Here is a 21,931-nt window from a genome sequence, read left to right as displayed (position 1 = left end):
AGCTCAGTTCAAGAAATTAACTTGCGTAAGATCACACAGTAGTGAGGAAAAAGCTCAGATTTAAGCCGGGGCTGCCGGTCCCCAGAGTTCACGTTCTTCTTAACTGGTACAAACCCTGCCTCGTTTTCTTGGTGCATAACCCACCCTTGGTCAGAAAAGCTGATTTCAAGATGGCAAAACCCTCTAGTACCTGGAGCTCAGGTAGGTGTAGTCACGGCTGTTTTACAGACAACTCTGCAACTTAAAGCTGGACGTGGCAAACTCTCTGTAAAGGGCCAGACAGTAAATATTTTCAGCACTGGGAGCCATATGGTCTCTGTGCAACTATTAACCACTGGCCAAAGTTTGCCAATCCCTGAAAGTGAAAGCACAAAATAAGGTAGGCAGGATGACTAGTTTTCATGGATTTCTGCCTTTTAATTTTCATATTATTTTTTAATCAAAAAGCTGCTCCATTTTCCTCATAGAAAAACTCATGGTGATTGTAAGAGATCCAGAAAAAATTTTATTAGAGGGCATTTGGAGAAGAGTGTCGTGGCTGAGAGCAGGGGCCGCAGTTGGGGAAACATCTAACTCTGTCACCCTCTGGGAGAAAACGCGCAGGGAGATCTGGGAAGACATCAATGGAGGATCAAGTTGTAAGAACCTATGACTTTGTTAAGAAGATAAAGAAGATCTGAGTGATTCAGAGGAGGGTGTTACTGATGTGAAGACTCCAGTAACTGATAGCTTGGGAAGAAAAGGACTTCTGCAGGAATAGTTGAAAGCGTGGGAGATGAAGTCCAGAACATGCCGGAACACTTTGGAGTTGACATTAATGACATTCTTCTTGCAAAGCAGAAAGGAACAGCAATGTGTACCAAGGCTCCCCTCAAATCCAGTAACCAGAAAATTGGACATATCTGGAAAACCCAACAAGATCTAAGGCAGAAGCTTAACCAAGAATTTTGTCAGCAGATTTGGACTTTGTTTCAGCTGTGGGAGATAGATGTGCAGGAGGCAGAGGAACAAGAAGGAAAACTAGCTAATATGTTTCAACAACAAATGGTTTTTCAACAATTTAGAGTTGCTCAGGGCCAGAGCCGGTAAACAAAGAAACCGTTATCTGAGCAGCTTGCAAAGAGTACGGTGGACCTGGAGAAGAGTCAGGACGCTCAGCCTGCTCTGGTGCACAAATTGGACTTAAAAAAGAAATGGCTACATTGCAAAAACAAATTATGATGGACACTGTAAGTTGTGATATTACACACTGAAAAACAACAGGCAGATGTTCGAAAGTATCTTCAATCCATGTTATTCTGATGACTCTGAAGGAAGAACTTGAACCTAAGTAATATGATACAACTTAACATTAGCTAAGAGGTATATAAGTCTTTAGAGTGTTAAAAAATTCTAGTTTAAAATATTACATCATGTTAATCATTAGCTTAAGTGCAAGACTTTTGTTTCTGTTAACCTCCAAATAAAATCTAAACAGCTTTGAGTAGCAGCAAAAAAAAAAAAAGCATTTGGTGAGAATTTTCAATCCCACTTATGTCTCTATCCATCCCATTTTTCTACTCCCTTACTCCTTATGGGTAGGTAAACACTCACAGAGGGTTTTTTAAAAATATTTTTTTCCATATACACAAAACGGACTTTCAGATATCCACAGATATACTTGAATATAAATATTTAATCTTATTACCTCCATTGTGTACACAGAAAGAAACATACTTATATTGTACATGCATGCGTTTATAATTACATACTAATTTATACTGTTCTTCCCCTTGGTTTTTTACTTATCAATATTTCCTGGAGAACTTTCCATATCAGCTCAGAACGTTCTCAGTTGTACAGTATTCTATTGTATGGAAGGTCGAATAGTTGTTGCTATTGTTTTAAAAAAAGTCCTTTATTGATGGACTACTGAATTGTTTCCAATCTTGGGCTTTTTCTAAAAGGGCAGCATAATGAATAAATTTATATAAATTTGTTTCATACACATGCCTGGAGGATAAATTCCCAGAGGAGGGGCCACCAAGGAGTAAATGTATTTATCAACATAATTTTGATAGGTTTTGCTAAATTGCTGTTGCTACAGAGGTTGTGCCATTTTGCAGGGACAGTCTGACCTCTAATTAGCTTTGATGCAGGACTGAGTTACGTGAGGTTGCCTGGTTGCATGAACGCTCCCTTGAGGTAAGCTGACCTGAAAGCACTTTGTCTGAAAACAGAGACTTGCCATCCTTTTTTATAACGTGTGCTTTCAGGGCAGCTTCACTGCTTGTCTCCTTAGATTTGCCTGTGTATCCAGAGCTATTCCAGGTGGGACAGGAGTACTTAATGGAGCGGCCATTCAGGGACACAGCTACATTAATTAACTGCCTTCTATGAGTAGAAAGACTTCAATTATTCCTCAGAGAGCCTCCTCCTGACATTTCCCTTGTTGAAATCATTGCACTTTGGAGCTGGGAGTATAGGGATTATCTAAAATCCAATCCTACCCTCCACCTCTCCCACTTTACAGATGACAAAAAGATGGTTACAGAGGTCACATGAAGGGCCAGTAATCATGTCATTGTGTCCTTAGTGAGGTCATGGTTGGGATGAGAACCACGTCTCCTATCCACAAAGCAAGGCTCCTAGAAAGTTAGTCCCATCAATTTAGCTACCACAGTGGATCTCTTAGTGTCCTGCTGCTCACCTGCCCGGTGCAACCATCTCCCGGCTACTGCTAAGGTCTCACAGGAGCCTGGCCCCTTCCTCAAGCAGGGACGACTCTGGTATAAGTTGTGCGTCAGTGTTCCTCTCAAGATCAGGCCGACCCCAGCAGCTGACCAGCTGGAACCACATCTTTGCTCAGCTACTACCCCTACCCTATCCTGCAGCTCTCTCCATTTCCTAAGAGACTCTAATAACACAATTGCAAAAAATCCCCATCTCAGGCTCTGCTTCTAGGGACCTATTTGAAACAATGAATATGCTTGCCTAAAGTGCAGCTACATAGAAGGAGGCTCAACAGTCTTTGTTGGAAAAGGATTGTTCAATTAAACTTGGCCTCTTGCTTGTCAAACCGCTATGGAATGTGTCTAGGTAATGTTAAGAGGGAACAGTGAAGCCCTCTCCCTCAGTTTTTAATTGTATTCCTGAATTATCAGTCTTACACCCTCCTTATGGACTAAATCCTATCAGATCTTCCTTTTTACTTGGTTATCATGTTTTGGGAGTTTGAGCAAGGTTAATCTCAATTCATAAAACAATGCACCGTGTTTAAAAGGGCCTCTCAGACCTCTTTGGCTGCTTGAGTCTGACCTGTTTTCATCCATGGCTCTTACTCACAGCCTTCTATTCTGTTGACCCAAATGCTTTAAATAAGCCCCGGTGTTATTTCTATGAATGCATTGATAGTGAACGGGTTTCTGGAGCATGGAGGAAACTGTCATCAGCTCTATGCCAGGAATGTGACACGCTGCATCGACCGGCCTGAAAACCCAGGAGAATGGGATGTTTGATTGGAGGGTGTCATTTTCTAGTGATACTCAAAATAAACCTCCTGATTCCAATGTGAATCTTTCATAAATAAATTTATTCTGGCATCTTTAAAACACACACACACACACACACACACACACACAAACACACACACACACGAAACAACTAATGAAAGGCAAAGTCTTCTGGTTTTGTTGAAAAAGAGGCTATATAGCCCCTGGCGGCTCTTTCTTTTCCAATGCTAAGTGTATTCTACATAAAAGGCATTGACTTCAGAATGTCAATTATATAAGGAGAAAATTGTTATATAGGCTTATTCGAGAAATATCTGATATGATGTTTATATCCATTGCACTGTAGCTGCATCTTCTGTGAGGTGTTTTTTGAGTAAGTTCAACCCACTGATGACCAAGTGTCACCCTGCATGTCTGTGGGTGCTTCTTACAACCTTTTGTTGTGTTGCTGTTCCATCCAGTCAGCCCTTGTCACCTATGAGTCTGAATTGTGGGGCTAGCTTTGTGAGTACAGTGGGACATAGATGACTCCATAGTATTAAACTAGGTTTTGGGAAGCACGAAGCAGGATACTAATACTGAACAAACTGATGAAGGGGGATAGTACAAATATAGGCATGGATTTTATGTAAGTGCTACCTATGACTCATACGCAGGCAGCTAAGGCAGCCTGCAAGGATGTGATTAATACTGGTGAAGGTGGGAAAAGCTACAGCAAAACCACTCACACACATACACAAATTCGGGTGGCCACATCTTTTTGTTCTATACCTAATAATGGGATGGTAATCGATGGGGAAAGATCTAGAATCCCATTGAAGTGACACATTTAGAACCTCAAGATGGAATTCATGGCTTTGTGGGAAACTAGGTTTGGACTACAGGTTTGTTTTGGTCTCTATCCCTCATTCTCCAGTCAAGCCAGAGCCATTGGGAGGGCAAAAGCAGTTGCACTCAGCTTTATTTCCCTCTGTGGATGTACAGGCAAGTCCGGGTTCTGGTGTTATTTATAGGAAGAGCAGTTAGTCGGTGTGTATGTATTTTCCTTTAGGATCGGAGCTCCTACGACCACCGTGAAGTGGAGGAGGACAGAGTGTGGTGAGCAGCTACACAGCACAAGTATAACGAACGCCCTTGGTGCTACACTGAAGTAGGGCACGGGGCAAACTGCTGCAAGGACTGTCAAGACAGCAGTAGGACCCCCGCTCCCAACACACACAAGGGATTTATGGCTTAAAACTGACAGAGACCAGCTCAATCCAACATGGTGACTAATTTCATCTACCAGTAACTCCTAGCCTCATTATACGCTTATCACAATACATCAGCACACTAAATGACATACCCCAATCCACCATGATCAGAAAGTCCATACAGAGACACAAAAATGGCAGATGGAGCTCCTGTGAGAAATCTCCGCCCCTTTCCTGAGAAGATCCTGAATGAATATTCTTCCCCCAATTGAATACCCTCGCCTCCAATTCAATGAACCTTAATGAAGGCAGCAACTTCACTAAAGGCAGCTGCTTTGTCTGTGGAATAACCCAGTCTCTGTCTCACTGCTCCGTTAATAAACCCACTTTCACTCTAAACTCTATGCTGGCTGATGTTTGAATTCTTCCCTGCTCGAAGCCAAGAACCCACAGTGGGTCATGAACTCTTGGGTCCCTGACCGCCAGAACATCTGCATCAATATGAATAGAAACAAAGTGGATTCATTCGCTAAAAGATGGGCCTGAAGCTGCATCATGGTGATTTGAAAGTGAAATTCTCATTTTACTGGTAAGCTGTGAATGAAGTTTTGAAATTTCTTGGATCTTCAGCAGAAGACTGTTGGAAAATGGAAACATAACTACATATTCTCAGCAGGAAGAAGGGAGACTGGCCCTTGAGAAATGTTCTGAGTGTTTACAGTTCTTTGCTAAAGCATGTTTTCATTTAAAGCAGTAGGCAATTTTAAAAAGTATAGGAAGCGGTATGTAATTTAGTTACACTCAGGAATTTATTTTACAGCCAGTCTCATTTCTCTTTCACGAAATATATACAATTAGAGGTCTGCTTGCTGTGGAAGTACTTGTACAATTGAGTAAACAGGGAGGGAAAATATACGGGGTGCTCGACTAATCTTTTCTCAGTCTTATTAAATTGCAGGTTCTTTGCATAAACTGCTTTAAATAGTGTTTTACAGAGCTAGTTCCCAGGAGGAGTGGTACTTTTCTTCTTTTATCTATAAATTGAACAGATACATAAAAAGGTATGGGAATCGAAATGTTGGTGTCTCTAATAAGAAATGTTAAAAAAAAAAGGTTTTCCTGATGTTTCCCTATAAATTCCTGTTTTCACCTCACCGCTAAAGGAGCATCTGAGAAACACTCTGGTCTCGTCTTCATATGCCAAGCGCAGCACCGGCGTCTCACGGGCTTTGCCAGGCTGGAGGAACGGATGACGTTCCATTTCCGATTTCCTTTCGTTTCAAGTTAATGTTGGCCGTAAAGTCACATCTACTAGAATCTTACCAAGGGGAGTTATTTGGCTTTTACCTCTTTGTTTTCTGATTCCTTGTAAAACAGAGATAAAATGGCAAAGCTTAGCTTCAACCATTGGGATCTACAGACCACACTGGCCTGTTTCTGGCCGTTTTATAGGGTGCTATGAGAATACAGACTCCTTATGAAATATTCTGGCAAAATGGAAAATCAGGTTAATAGAGGAAAATACACTCCAAGTGTTTTCACATTTTCTTCACGCAGAAAAATATCCTCCCGGGAGACACCCTGTATCCCGCAGTCAGTCTCTCTTTATAAAGGAAGGAAGATGGGGAAGGTTGGTCCGCAGCGGGCAGGGGGAGGGCTCCCGGGACTTTTTGTGACTTCTCCACTCCGCTTCCTTCTTCTTTCCGAGTTCTTCTTCGCTCACCACAGGGGTCCCTCACTCCTTTCTCTGCAGTCTGAAGGACTTTTCTTTTTTTGCCATCAATAAGAAATTTACTTGTTTAAAAAAATACAAATGTTGGCATTGTCCAGAAAAACTTAATGGGTTTCTTTATAATTGTTATAAAGTTGAACTGTGGAAACTTGTTCACTAAAACATTTTGACTTGCATTAATGCTTTATGCCCCTGCATTTATATTAAAAAATTCACATGCAAATGAAAACTAAAAAACTGCCAATACTGATTTTTGTCCCATATTTTCCACTTGCAATCATATACTTTGCTACCTTTGACTACATGGAAAAAAATCTAATGTTCAGAACTAACCAATAACAGGATGAAGATAATTTAAAAAAATAATTAAAAAAAGATTTTAAAAATTTATTTTGGAGAGAGGAGAAGGGAGGGAGGAAGAGGGAGAGAAACATCAATGTGTAGTTGTCTTTTGTGCACCTACAACTGGAGACCTGGCCCACAACCCAGGCCTGTGCCTTCACTGGGAATTAAACCAGTGACCTTTTGGTTCATAGGCTGGCACTCAATCCACTGAGCCACACCAGCCAGGGCTGAAGATAACTTTTTTTAAAAAGGAGATATTTTCCATCACAGTGGATTCTTAAGCATCTTCTCCACATATGTGGTGTACTAGCTGGATTTTGGGGGGCATAATCCTTACACCTTTGGCATGGATAGCACATAGTTAGTGTCTTCAAAAAGGCCAACCAGATAGGCCTCACCTGCCCCCTGCAGATCTGGTTTGAAATCCCAAGCATTCTCTCACACCAGATGCTGGAAGAGAAGTTTGCCAAATCAGAAGTTTAGTGGACTACTGATAACATTTAAATGCACACAGTGCTTCGATACCAGACCTGTAATGATGAGGCTTCTTCACCCCTCCAGTAGAGGGTGCACGCTTGTGAGAGGCTTTTGTAGCCAGTTGCTTCCTCGGTGCTGCACCAGTTGATTTGCAGGCAGTCTGCTTTGTACGAGCCATGGTATGAAGGCTTCCTTACTTACCCCCTTCTCCTTCGGCTGGAGCTTGGTGAGCTAGAGGCGGTGCTGGTGTTAGAGATCAATAATTCCTGAAGCACTTCTTAATGATCACTATCACAGATGCAACAGACAGCTTTCCAAGAACCACCCCTAGGTTTACAGTCTAGCTCTGATCTTCCTCTACTCTCTTGCTTTCATTATTCTCCAACTTGAATGTCTGCGTCCAATTCCCTGAGGTTCTAGAGGGTAACGCTGAGTGAGGAGTGGGACAGGGTTAGTTAGTGGCCGTGGGTCATTGAGTGAAGGAGGAGCTAATGGTGACACCCAGGCTGGAACAATGAATCAAAGAGACAGGTCAAAAAATGTGTTCTTCTCACTAGAAACAATCTGCACACATGAGATGATGGGGCTTTTAAACTAGAGTATGAAGTCTCAGGAAGGGCTCAGGATGAGAGAAATTGATGAGCAGTTATTATCTACAGTAGCAAACTACAACTTTTTATAAAGTTCATGCTGTTTGGCCCAACTAGTTAGGTTAAACTCCATGAGATACATGAATCAATCAATTTTCTCAGAACTTGACCTGTTTTATCTGGCCTCTGGATCCCTGCCTATTATATTTGTCCAGCCTGGAACCCCTCTCCTTTGCCCTGTTTGTTTGCGTCCTGCCTCTCCTTCTGGCTGCTCTGCAAGTCCTGGTGATGTTCAGTGTCTCCACAGAGCGTGGGCACGTGCTACTACTGGCAATGTGACAGTTTCCAGGAAGCACACTTTGTTGCTTCCATTCTCACTTTTTCATTATAAACTTTATCTTCATCATTTTCAATTTAATTTTTTTGTGGGTTATTTACTTAATGGTACCACCCTGTGTGGTGATACTTTGCGTTGACAGTCTTTGGGGGTAGACTGTAAGATCTGCAAGTTTGATGGGTCACAGATGAACTTCCTCCAGACTACTCCAGTTACAGAATTTGCATCTCTAAACAGCCCATGTGCTGCGGCAATAAATGTCAGTACTGTCCCAGGGTTAGAATTTTCCCGAGACAATGCAGAAGACAGCTGACGGCTGGTTTCTCAAGTGACCTACCCACATGTCTGCTGGGATATATTGTACTTGAAGGCCAGCCTTTATATCTCCTCTGTTTTAAATCTTAGTACAGAGTTGCACAGGAGATAAAAGAGAAACATTTTGCTATCTTGTGAAAAGCCTTTGGGAGAGAGCATTTGGGGAACTGTTAAAAGGCACGATGACATCATATTGGAAAAGCATACACTCAACCCACTACCAAAAAACAAGCAGATGCAGGAGCTAGGAAACCTGCCTGTTTTTTCCTGCTTCTCAAAGTCTCTCCTACAGAAGGAAGTACAGAGAAAACAAACAACTGCCAAAAGCAGAAATAAAAGCAGCTCAGAAAAGACAGGCCTGTAAGAGGAGTAAAGCTTTGAAAGGGAAGACCTTCAAAATGCCGAGCTGGACTCTGCTGCTGAGAGAAGGCAGCCCTCTGTGGCCCGAAGCTGGAGGTGGCCTGCTTCTGGCACAGCTGCCTGCTCGGTTGTACAGTTTGTGTGGCCGTGTGATTGTGGGGTTGTACAGTTGTGTGCTGCACCAACAGCCTTGGTTAGGAGGCTCAGTGGAGACTGAATCCACTCACCAACCTGTGGTCCCTAAGGATGTGGGTGCTGAGAGGGTTGTTTTTCCCTAATTTGCACAAAGACTCAACATGGGCTAGCGGTGGTCTGCCTCAAGGTGAAGTTTGATCAATTTTTCCCCCTTAAAAATTTGGAATAGAAAATAGAGAGAGTACAGAGTGCGGGGGAGCAACGAGAGTCTCACAGCTCTTGCAAATGCCACCTCATGGTATCCGTCAGACACCCCTCCAGCTGCTCTGAGAAAACACACACTCTGCTCCTAGACCCAAAGGTTCCCAACATGGCCTTTGGCTGGTCCTCTAATCCTGCTTTGACCCAGTCCCAGAACTTTGCCCCTCCTCTCTGCCTCTTTCCTGGATTCATAATACAGTATAGGAATCGCCATTTCTTTCCTACTTACATGATGACACTCTTGTGAGGACTGGATGAGGTCTGATGAGAAAGGGCAGGCTATAAATGCAGGGCGTGCTTACTGTTATGAAGCTGTTCTTGCCTGGAAGAGGGGCAGGACAGACAGTTCTGGACACATCTTATGAGCTATTGCTTCTCCTGAAGTTGTAAGACATGAAAACTTAAAGGACATTGGTGATGTTCTAAAGGCAGGAATCAATCCTCATCAATGCCTCGTCATGTCTTTTCTGTATGTGTGCTAATATTAAAGAATTAAAAGCCCTGAAGAAAAAGAAATATGAATGAGATTATGGTATGGATTTGACACATTAGTGTTTTATAGAAAAAATGGGTAGGGAATTATCATATGAAACTGGTTGAGGACACAAACTCCCAGTTATAAGATAAATAAGTCTCGGGGACGTGTAGCATGGTGACCAGTCAACCGCAGAGTGTGTGGCATAGCTGAAAGCTGCGAAGACAGCAGGTCTTCAGAGCTCTCATCACAAGAAAACAGACTGTACCTGTGTGATAGTGGTTGTTAACTAGGTTTAGGATGCTGATAATTTCGCAATATGTACAAATAGCAACTCATGTCGCACACCTGAAACTAATACAATTTTATGCCAATTATATCTCAATTAAAAAAAGAAATGATCATATGAAAACTAGGTGGTTCATCAATCATTATTTTATGCTGAAAACACCATTTACCACTGAACATGAGCATCACAAAAGCACACACGTGTCACCAGCCTTGGCCTTCCCAAGGCATTGTCCCCGCTCTGATTCTCCTCACTACCTAGCCCTGCACACACAGATCTACAGGTGGCTGGACCACGCATCGCGGTCCATGCGGTCAAGAAAGCCCGTGAAGGAGGAGGAGAAGCCTTCACTTTACAAGAAAAGTGAGGACTGGGGGTGGGAGGTGTGACACAATTGTCCAATGTCACACCTCTGGCACGTGAGAGAGCTGGTACCTGGAACCAGGGGGTCAGACTACAACGACTCTGAGCTTTGCCCCATCCATGCATGAACAAAGGAGGAAAGTCGATGTTAGTTTCTCTGCTGGAGTATGTCAGCTCATATTCCAGGACAGTCACTCTTTGTCACTTGTCCAAACCAGTCCACCTTGACGTTAATCTGGCCCACAGACCCACTGTACGTTCTTTAGACCTCAACGTTTTTTATTTGTGCAGTGTTTTACACAGTGGAGGGTGTCTCTGTTTCTCAGACCTGCAACAGAATGTGGGATGCTAGAAAAGGCCCTGGATCCCTAGGAGCTTGCGTTTGAGTCCAAAATGCTATGTGATTTTGGTGTGTCCATGAGGCCTTCATGCAACACTCAGGGCCTGCTTTGCCATGCACAGGCCTAGGGGAGCTCATGAGCTTCATGTCTAGTTGGGGAGACCGATATTACTTAAAAATCATACAAGTAAATTTATATTAAATATGAATGTATACAAAATAAGGGGTTCTAGGAAAATTAAAATAGGAGCTCTGATGTGCACAGCAGCTGGGGAGTAGCTCTGAGTTGGCCAAGTAGGGAATGGAGGGGAGAGTGGGTGGAAAAAGACAAGCTTGTCCCAGGGAGAGCCCTCGGCTGATGCGAACGCCCACAGGTGGAGTAGCCCACACTCTAGAGAAGCTGAGGGCAGGTCGGTGATCTAGGAGGATGCTACACTGAGACATCCCGTAGGGCCCTGGAGCCCTGGCGAGGGCTCAGGTTTTATCCCAGGAGCAAAGGGCAGAAAGGCATTGAGAGCTGTAAGTGGCAAAATGACATGTTCAGGTCCATGTCTTTATAAATATCACTCTAGACTCTGTGGAACCTGGGTTGGAGGGTTCCTTTTGTCTAAAGTGGGGAGAACAAGGGCCACCCCAGAGCCTGGTGGCTAAAAGGAAATGAGATGATGCAAAGTATTTTGTAAACAGTAAATTGTACAAAGGAATTATCACTAACTTTTGTTTGTCAGTATCTCAAAGTAGGAGTCATTCTCCACGTCTTCAGAAAATTGTGTTCTAAGTGTGTGGTGAAATGCAGTGCTAGACCCCCTCCTCTTCTCACCCATTCTTCCAATAAGGGGTCCGCCCTAACACCTGAAAAAACAGAAATCTACCCAAGCGGGCTTTGGTGGGACCAGACGTAAGCGAACGTCACCACAGATCGTTCTGAGGAGAAATCTGAGGCTCACGTGCTCCTGAACACGGAGACAACAAGCCTAGCACTTAGCTCACCGTGGAGTGGGTGGACAGGCCATGCTGCTCGAAGTGCAAAACAGAGAAATGCAAAGTCTTAGAAAAGCCTTGGGGAAAATAACTCAGCAAACATGACTTTCTTTCTTTTATTTTTAAAGAATGTTAAGCTCAAGAGCAACTATAGTACATTTGTTTCTTCATTTTCCCCCACTTAATCGAGCAGTTGCCATGGCAACTCAAGAATGGAATACTCATTGCCTTCAATGAACTGCAGGTACACATTTTTCATCTACTTTAAGTTGCAGTGAGCATTTTAAAAAAGGTAATCTTGAGCTGTTTTTTCTTTTTTTTTTCCTGGCCTGATACCAGTATTCTCTTTGTTTTCATGAATGAGAAAAATGTGTCCTGGGGACGGGGGGTCTGAAAATCCCCTCAGGATTCAGACCTGTGTCAACCAGTCAACCCCACCGAAACACCGCAGTGTGCAGAGCAGGAGAGCAGAGCGGCAAAGGGAAGGGGGCGCTCTCGTGTTCTAGGTGTGCACCACAATGTCGGCACACCGTTCCAGGAAAAGAGCTCCCAATGCTCGTCTTCAGAATTTAATCCTGGAGTTAGGATGAAGGCCCTGATGACCCACTGTCCCCTGACCTCCTACTCTTTCTCCTCTCATCGACCCCTCTGCTTCTGCCCCAGCCCCAGCCCCTTTCATCTGTTCTTGCCTGAATTATGAAAATACCCTCCTAACTGGCCTCCCTGAAACCAGTCTCTTCCCTGAGTCCATTCTCCATATGGGTGACAACAGTATATTTCTAAAATGTAGAGCTGATGCTGTCTCCCTGCTCCAAGGCTGACAAGAAATTTCCCCCTTCACCGCCAGTACACAGGTAAAGCCCTTCCTGACCTGGGCTGGCCCATGCCTCTGTCACATCATGTCCTTGTTGGCTCCCACAAGTCCTGTTGGCTGTCCCTCTATGTGCACTGCATTGCCAACTGTATCCAGCCTATTATCTTTCCCTGGTATGACCTGTTCAGCTACCTATAACTCTTCTTGTTAAAAGCCCTATTTTAAGACTAAACTTAAGAGTTACTCTCCTTCCTCTGACTGGAATTAATCTCTCGCTCCAATGTGCTCAAAGAGCACGTTCTGTCTCTGTGACAGTGCATCCCACATCACACTCTGTCCTGCATGAGAGTCGTTGCGTATTTTATTTATCTTTTCATATTCCACGGTGCCTTGAATATAGAAGATGGAGCAAATGGTTCGCTCCACATCCCACAGCACTTCTATAATTTCTCAGCAGAGTGGAATTGAACTCTCTGCCCAGCACACACCCTATCCTTAAGACGTAACCCTGGCCACAGGTGATTGGATCAGGAGTGCACCTGAACCATGCTTAGACAATGAACATCCCTCCTTAGGAATCTGCACTGAGAGAGATCGGACTCTCTGTTAGCCAGGCCAGTTGGTTAACACTTCTAGCACCGTATGAATGGGGCTAGTACAAGAAATATGTCTGAAAAAGAGAGACACAGAAGGTAATGCATAGAAGGGCAAAGACATACAACAGAAATTCTTACTGGCCTTTTAGCACCTGGTTCTGTATTGTTTCTAATGCTTACGTGCATTCTTGGGTTTTCAAGGCATCCCTCAATATTTATAATAAATATACCTTTTTGTGGGAGTTGCCATAACAGGTTTTGTGGCTCACAATCAAAGGAATCTTAACTAAGACACTCACCTAGTAAGGGTATGTCTTTGTAACATGCTTGTCTTTTCTAGAAAACTGAGATCTGTGAGGCAGACACTAAGTGGCTGTTCAGTACGTTCTATGACTCTGGAGCCTGGCACAGTGCCTGACATGTAGTGGATGTCCAATATACAGTTGTTGAATTGGTATATTGACATCTTCCTGACTCAGATGGGATGGTGCACAAAAACCATAAAGTACTAAATCGATGTGAGCCCACTTGTTATCATCAGACTAACCCTGCCCCTTATTCACTCCTCCTGGAGAAGAAGGGGGAGTGTTAGGGAGATGTCTCAATTGCTCAGAAGTCAGGCAGAGAGAAGGGGTGCTAGGTATTGGCTCCCCCTCAAACATTACGAGAGAAGAAGTTCTCCTTCCAATATTCTCTTATAACTTATTTGAAATGCTTCATTAATTCACACCCAACAAATCCATGTTTATGACAATCCTGTTAGGATCGGGATTGTTTTGCCTGCCATTAAGAAAAAGAGTTGGCACTAACTTGCAAATAAGGCATCAGGGACACAATTAAACGAGGCAGGAGAAGAAATTTCAAGATAATTTTAAGCATTGCAAAGGTTCTACTTTGCACAGAATCAATACAAATTACTTTTCTCCAAGAAAGTAGGTTCCAGCTATCAATAATCTTCTTATCCTATCTCCAGAACATTTTCAATAAAGCCAGTTTCATTATTTTAAAGCAGGAAGAATAACACCACAAATGGAACATCAGAAGATTAATGGACATGTTCTGGGAACTAGCTGTTAGTACTTAAGAAAGCCTGTGTGTTTGGAAGTGACAAGAACTCTTGGATGTTTTGAATAATATTGTTTCTAGGGAAAGCAAGAAGGTATGAAAGCACCAGCACACAGCCTGATTGAAAGAAACTTGGTAACTGCCTGTGGAATAAAGGACTGATTGTGGACCTAACTTGTTTCCAGGGAAGAGCATAAGAAGGGGTTCTGCTGCATGCCCCAGGGGCTTCACCTGGCCTGGCCACATGGATGACTGACATTTTGGAGGACTAGCTTACTGATCAATGAACTTCAGACACTTTAGCAGTTAAGGTTTGCTCTGTATCCTGAGTCATGTGGGACTAAATTGATCTCAGTTTGATAGCTCTTATTTCAAATAATTTAGGAAAACAGCCTTATTTAAAAATCTTCCTCTTTAGAATACTTCTGTCCCACCTCAGTAATCCTTGTTTTATTATTGAAGTACATCTGATTAGAAAGAAATGGAAATATTGCAATATTACACTTTATACCCTCTGGCTCAGTAATCCCAGTATTAAGAATCTCTCCTAGGGTAATAAGAAGAGATTTGGGCAGAGTTTGTGCGCAATGTTATGCCAGAGCAGCATTACAGCTGACGCTTGAACAGTATGAGGGTTAGGGTACAGACCCCCTGCACAGTTGAAAATCCATGTATAGCTTTTGACTCCCCCCAAACTTAACTACAAATAGACTACTATTAAGTAGGGCCCTATCAGTAACAAAGTCAATTAACATATTTTATATGTTATCTTTACTATATACTGTATTCTTGCAATAAAGTAAGCTGGAGAAAGCAAAATATTATTTTACAAATCATAAGGAAGAGATACTAGATTTACCATATTTACTGAAAAAAAAACATGTGTAACTGGACATGCACAGTTCAAACCTGTGTTGTTCAAGTGCCAACTGTATTTATAACCGTAAAAAGATAAAAAGAAAACTAAGTGCCCTAAAGCGGGGGGATGATGAAAATAAACATAGTGTACCTACAGAATTATATTTTGTACTGTCATTAAAATGTGCTGACTTCCAGTCAAGATAGAGGTGCAGGTAAATATGCCTTGCTTCCATGCACAACTGTAGCAAAAAATACAACTGGACTACAAAACAAATAGCAGCCTGAATTGTCAGAAAATCAAGCTGTGTGGGAGTCTGACAACCAAAGATTTAAAGAAGCCACATTCTTCCAGATGGAAAGAGGGGCAGAGATGTGGAGAAGCTCAGAGAGGTGGAGAGGTGTGGAGACACAGAGTGGTGTGGAGAAGGGAATGGGCTGTCTCACATCCATGTGTGGTGGGCAAAAAACAAGAGGGATACCTTGGGAGCAAGGGATCTTAACCCCGATCCAGACTACCCAGCTCAGGATTCCAGCAACAGGAAGATGAGTCTCCATAACTTCTGGCTGTAAAATCCAGTGGCGGTTAGGGCAGTGGGAGAAACTGCGGAATTCTCAAAAGACTCTTCTTAAAGGGCCCACAATGGGCTTAAAACTCATGCAGATCTACCCCTTCTGGTATTCAGCACCAGCACAACAGCTGGAAGGGCACCAGTGGCACACAGGGAGAAAGTGAAGTGTGAGCACCAGGAGACAGCTCCCTCCTGGCAAAACTCCAGAGGCCAGGCAGTGGCATCATCTGCTGTGAGGCCCCCCCCCCGCCCCGCCCCAGACAGAGCAACAGAGCAGTGACACGGGTTGCCCTGTCCTGGCAATTACCCAAGGCTCCACCCCATACAACTTAACAGGTGCACTTTTCTACAATAGGACACACTACAAAGACAGGGAGTCAAAGCAGCTCTACCTAATACAAAGAAACAAACATAGGGAGGCTGCCAAAATGAGGAGACAAAGAAACATGGACCAAATGAAAGAAAAGAACTCCAGAAAAAGAACTAAATGAAATGGAGGTAAGCATCCTATCAGATGCACAGTTCAAAACACGGTTATGAGGATGTTCCAGGAACTCACTGGGTATTTCAACAGCATAAAAAAGATCCAGGCCTAAATGAGAGTTGCATTAAGTGAAATAAAGAGAAATCTACAGGAAGCCAGTACTGGAGGGAATGAATCCAAGAATCAAATCAACGATTTGGAACACAAGGAAGGAAAAAGCATTTAATGAGAACAAAAGGAAGAAAAAAGGATTAAAAAAAAAACAAGGATAGGCTTAGGAACCTCTGGGACATCTTAAAATAATGAAATAAAACTTTCTTAGTTTGGTGAAGGAAATAGACACACAAGTCCAGGAAGGACAGAGAATCCCAAACAAGATGGACCCAAAGAGGATCACACCAAGAAACATCATAATTAAAATGCCAAAGGTTAAAGATAAGCAGAGAATCTTAAAATCAGTGAGAGAAAAGCAGAGAGTTGCCTACATTGGAGTTCCTATTAGACTATTAGCTGATTTCTCAAGAGAAACTTTGCAGGCTAGAAGGGACTGGCAAGAAGTATTCAGAGTGATGGAAAGCAAGGACCTACAATCTAGATTACTCTATCCAGCAAAGCTATCATTTAGATTTAAAGTGCTTCCTAGACAAGGTAAAACTAAAGGAGTTCATCATCACCAAGCCCTTATTATATGAAACACTAAAGGGAATTATATAAGAAAAAGAAGAAGATAAAAAAGATGAACATTAAAATGGTAGTAAATTCACAACTATCAATAATCAAATCCAAATAACTAAGCAAACAAGCAGAACAGGAACAGAATCCTAGATATGGAGATCATTTGGAGAGTTATCAATTTGGAGGGGGAAAGGGGAAAATGGGGGGAAAGGTGCAGGTATTAAGAAGCACTTTAAGCACCTTTTGTAGGTTCAGAATAGACAGGCAGATGTTAAGAATAGTATAGGAAATGGAGAAGCCAAAGAACTTATATGTGTGACCCATGGACATGAACTAAGTGGGGGGACTGTTGGAAGGAGTGGGGGGTAACAAGTGGAGAGGGGCAAATGGAAAAATTGGGACAGCAGTAATAGCATAACCAATAAAATATATTTTTAAATGTGTTTATAAAAATTATTCAATGACATTGGAAAGTCTATATTATTAAGTGAAAAAATTTGATTATAACTTTATTAAATATCTGTCAGCCAAGAAAATACTCCAAAATGTTATGTTAATTTTCTTCTTTATACTTCTTATAATTTTTCAAATTTTCCATAGCATGTGGTTTTGCTTTTACAAATAAGAAAAGGGTTATTAAAGAAAATAACAAGGCAATGAAGTATATTATATATCAAAAGAGAAGCAATCACAGACTTTCTTACAATCTTAGACTTCTCTTTACATGGCTTATTCATTTTATAAGCCTATGAAGAGATTAACTCCCATGACTGAAAATGCTAGGAAGAAAAATACAACCTGGTTTGTCTTTTGGGGGTGGGGGTGGCAAGGAGATGTTTTCTGGGGGCCATTAGTATGGATTTTGGGGCAGCAGCTTGGCTTGTTGGAAAGAGGAGACTATTAGCTGCGTTACCTTGGAGACAGTGATACCCTCCTCCCAGGGTCGTGGTAAGGATGACACCAGATCATGAGAGCACTTGGCACAAGGCGGGCACTTCACAAAAGCTGTTGACTCTGGATTTTCTTCAAGGTTATGAATATGCAGCCAAACCTGCAAATTTTAGGTTGTGTTCTCTGCTGGTTTCCCCCAGACAAGACTAATTAAGAAGCAAAGTGATTTGTAAAGGAATGTTGTTACATTTATTGTTTAAGACCAAGTGAGTTCTTCATGTGTCATCAAGCTTCTAAAGCAAAGACAAGACAAGGAAACAAAAAGCCCCATACCTACTACAGGAGGCTTGCCTCCAAAGTCCACCCCACCGGCACCTCTCTGGGGCCACTCCTGCTCTTATGGGAAGTTCTAGCAAAATCATCAAGGAGATAAATGGGCTTTGACTGTCTTTGATTTGTCTTCTTCCCAACACCCTGTCCTCCTTTGGACCCTGGGACTGAACGTGGTTTCCTGGTCTTCCAAAGTCCCCTGCCCCATGGAGGGCTACCCTGAAGTGGGGCCATAGTGTGGTGGTTAAAACTTAGTCTCAGTGATATCAGGTTGGCTGGTTTTGAATCCTTGACATGTTACTCAACCTCTCTGGGCTCGGTTCCACATCTGTAAAATGGGAATAATAACAACACCTGATAAGGTTGTGGTGATGCTTAATGCATGTGAAGTGTTTTGCATAGTGTCTAAAACACAGAAAGCATCAACAAAGTTTAGTTATTATTATTATTATTATTATTATTATTATTATTCCTCCAGGTTCTTGCTCTAAAAACATCTCCTAAACACAAGGCTAGAAAGCATCTCCCTCAGTGAGGAGGGTGTAGAGGTTAGAAGCACAGGTTTTGGCACTGGACAGAGGATAAAATGGAGTGTGTCACTCCAGCTGTGTGACCAGGGCCAGGTTGCTTAATATTTCTAAGTCTCAACTGAAACTTGGGGCTATGGGTTGCTAAGATCATTGAATAATGCTTAGCAATGTGTCTGATTTGGGATAGGTATTTAATATGTTTTAGCTTTTATTGTTCTAAGGGTACGGTGCATATCTCTTTCCGTCCTCACGAAATCCTCTTTTTGCAAGTGAGGAAACTTGGGCAAAGAAAAGTTTCAAGGTCACACAATCAGTAATTGACAGAACCAGAACTTGAATCCAGCCAGTCTGATCCCCAGCCCCTGTTTTAACCACTGTAGTTACCTGTACACCAGCCCCTCTGCTCGATGGTAATGAATTCATTCTTACTTCAGAGTAAATGGCCAACAATAAATACGTTTCTTCCCCTCCTAACAGCGTTACCCTTAGAAAAAGCACTATGATTTTTGATATTTGATCAGTGCAATGACTTTTAATGGTCTGAATTTAAGTCTGACAAGAATTGTACAATTAACAGTGTTCTAAGATGATGAAAACTTTACCCAGCTGCAGTTAGTCCCATTGGTTCACTGATACAAGTTAACAATCAAAAACTGAAAGAGAACTTCTAGTGACACAGTATCACCCTCTCCACAGATTCCCCAGGGACGAGATGCAAGGAACTACAGCAGGTTAGTGAGGGTGATATTTAGATATTTCCTGGATAATGGTGATGGGAGCTGATGTTGCGCACGCGCACACTCACATCCCTTGGCCCTTCTTAAGCAAATAGACTCAGCGTTGGAAAAGACCTTAGGAGGCATGTAATTCTCCCATCCACAGAAATCACTGGTTTTTAAAACCATCCCTGTGGAATAGTTATCCAGCATTTGAGTATCTTCAATGAGGTACTCAACTGGATAACACTATTTAGGAAACTCCTTATACATTGACTGAATTCCATTTCTTTGTAATTGCTATCTCTAAAGCCCAATTCTCTCTTACACAGTAATGCAGAAGTCTAATTCACTCTTCTAAAATGCAGCCCCTTGTAAACAGAATTGCTTCACCGAACAGGTAATTATCGAGCATGAGTCAGGTGCTGTGCAAAAGGCAGTGGGAACAGAGCTGTGAAAAAGACCCCAAACCCTACCCACTGTGATGTGGACAGGCCAGCAAGAATCTGGTCAAGAAAATGTACTTCACTTCAGTATTTCCAGATCCTTCAATCACTTCTGGTACCATAGTTTTTGGATCCCTTAACATCCTGGCTACCCCCTTTGAAAACATGTAAATTAAAAAGATTGTTTTCATCATTGCCATGTAAATTTGTTTTATTCCTTGTTCTCCACTTACACTTTACAGAATGCCAGACTTCTTCATATGCATCCCTTTGATATTCTTCTTCACTCAGTTTATGGAGAAAATATTTCTGAATTGCCATCCTATACCTTGTCAAGAATTTTGCAAGGAATTGATGAATGACGGTGAAACGCACATTGGCTGTGTCTGCAGGTGTATGCTACTGGGGGAGAAAGACATAGGTGCAAACAGCCATCATTCCCGTGACAAAGAGCTGCAACAGAGGTAGGAACAAATGCCAGTGAAAGTGAGGAAAGTCTGTTGAAAGCTTTCAGGTTGGTAGTGGAATCCCAAATAAATTCTTTCTTTTCACTATTTTACTATTTTCTTCAGCTCTGTGCTATTATTTAATGTGTGTCAAAGAGGGGTCTTTTAAAAGTTCTAAGTGGTAAGTAAAGCTGTTCTATATTTTCTGTCTACATTGAAAAGAAGCTATGAGAAACTTACAGTAAATCATCATCACGTTAAGACCTTAGGTTTGTGTAACCATATGTATAATGCTTGAGATTTGATAGGAGTCAGCTCTTTTATCTTCATATTATTTTCTTCACTTTATAGATTTGGCAACTGAGGCTGAGAGAAGTAAATGATGTGACAAAGTGGCAGAACCAGAACTCAAAACCATCCAGGATTCTAAGCCTGGGTTTTTTTACTTGCTTTAGCCACAACCACTATCCCTAATAAAAGTGTGGATTCAACATGAAAATTGAAATAAAGATATACACTGAAACCCCACAGAAAGAGGAAGATAATTCATCAGCAGGTAGACAGTGGCAACCCCGCTCCTTGGCAACCAACTCCAAGGAGCAAAGGGCAACCTCAATTACATCCCTCCACTGCCAGCTCACATTCAAGTTTGTATAAGCCTTTGTTTGCTCTTGGACAGGTTTCCAGGTCTTTGTGCACGCTCCCCACCCCTACTGCTATAAATATACAGTAGTCCCAGAAGGTTATTTGGTTTGTAATTAACAACAGTTTCCTGTTGTAGGGCTCCATGCACATCAGGTGACAGGTCACACATGAGTTCCATTTCCTTCCCTTTATAAGTCAATGACACCATTGTGTTAGCACGAACATTGTCATTTTGCCTTCAAAATGACAGGCCAGTCAAGGTTATTCCAGTTAATGTCATAGAAGCTTATGAAATCAATTACAAATATAACAGGGTTTTTGAAAAGAAAAATGCAAACAGTCTCTATTGATCATGTGTGTTTACCCCCGGAATATGTATCCTATTGCTTTGAAATAAAGAAGTCTTTCTATCAGTTCCCATTTCCTTCTGACGTACAGTCCTGTGATGGGGTACGGTACATGTGCATAGTGGTGAGGCATTTACTTTTATGTCTTCAGAGGGTGAAAATATTTCAAACTCTTAGGTCAAAATGGTAACCTAATGTTGCTGCTTTTTATTAAATTAAATTATTGGGGTGGCACTGGTTAGACATCATATAGGTTTCCAGTGTACAATTCTACAATACATCCTCTGTGTTTGTGCGCACACCACCCACAGTCTAGTCCCCTTCCATCAATACATTTTTGGCTTTTTTATTACCTTGCCCTGCCTGCACCCTCCTTCCCCTCTGGTAACCACCATACTGTTGTCTGTGTCTATGAGTTTGTTGCTTTCTGTTTTAGAGCCCACGCATGAATGAATTCATATGGCTTCTGTCCTTTTCCATCTGTAATGTCACTGTTTAATACTGAATGCCTACACTGAAAATATGAAGGACATCCCTGACTTTGCAGTCAAGAATGTGAAACTATATTCTTATTCATTTATGAGGTTTAAAAATGGGACTTGTCTTTCATTTTACAGAACCAGTTAGCTCCAGACTACCCACGGCTCCTGCAGACAGTCAGGAAGGGCTGGCTTCCTGGCCCTGCACCAGATACTTTTGTTTTAGTGTTTGGGAAAAGCTAGACTTCTATCTGTCTGACCTCAATCCCTCTCCAATAGCTTTCATTTTTCCAAAAGGCCACCAACAGTTTTCACCACCAACTACAAGTATAAGAGGTAAACCTGGCTCCTCC

General features: G+C 42.2%; 1 protein-coding gene and 1 pseudogene across 2 annotated transcripts in view; one reads left to right on the top strand and one right to left on the bottom strand.

Moving 5' to 3' along the window:
- Window positions 1-21,931, bottom strand: part of AK5 (adenylate kinase 5) — a 203,340-nt gene that overhangs the window by 54,742 nt on the left and 126,667 nt on the right. The gene's annotated exons all lie outside the window — the stretch shown is intronic.
- Window positions 171-1,486, top strand: LOC114496135 (annotated as a pseudogene).

This window comes from Phyllostomus discolor, chromosome 5, assembly GCF_004126475.2.
Source record: "Phyllostomus discolor isolate MPI-MPIP mPhyDis1 chromosome 5, mPhyDis1.pri.v3, whole genome shotgun sequence".
Taxonomy (NCBI): Eukaryota; Metazoa; Chordata; class Mammalia; order Chiroptera; family Phyllostomidae; genus Phyllostomus; species Phyllostomus discolor.
The sequence above is the reverse complement of the archived record's forward strand: the minus strand, read 5'-3'. Positions and strand labels throughout refer to the sequence as shown.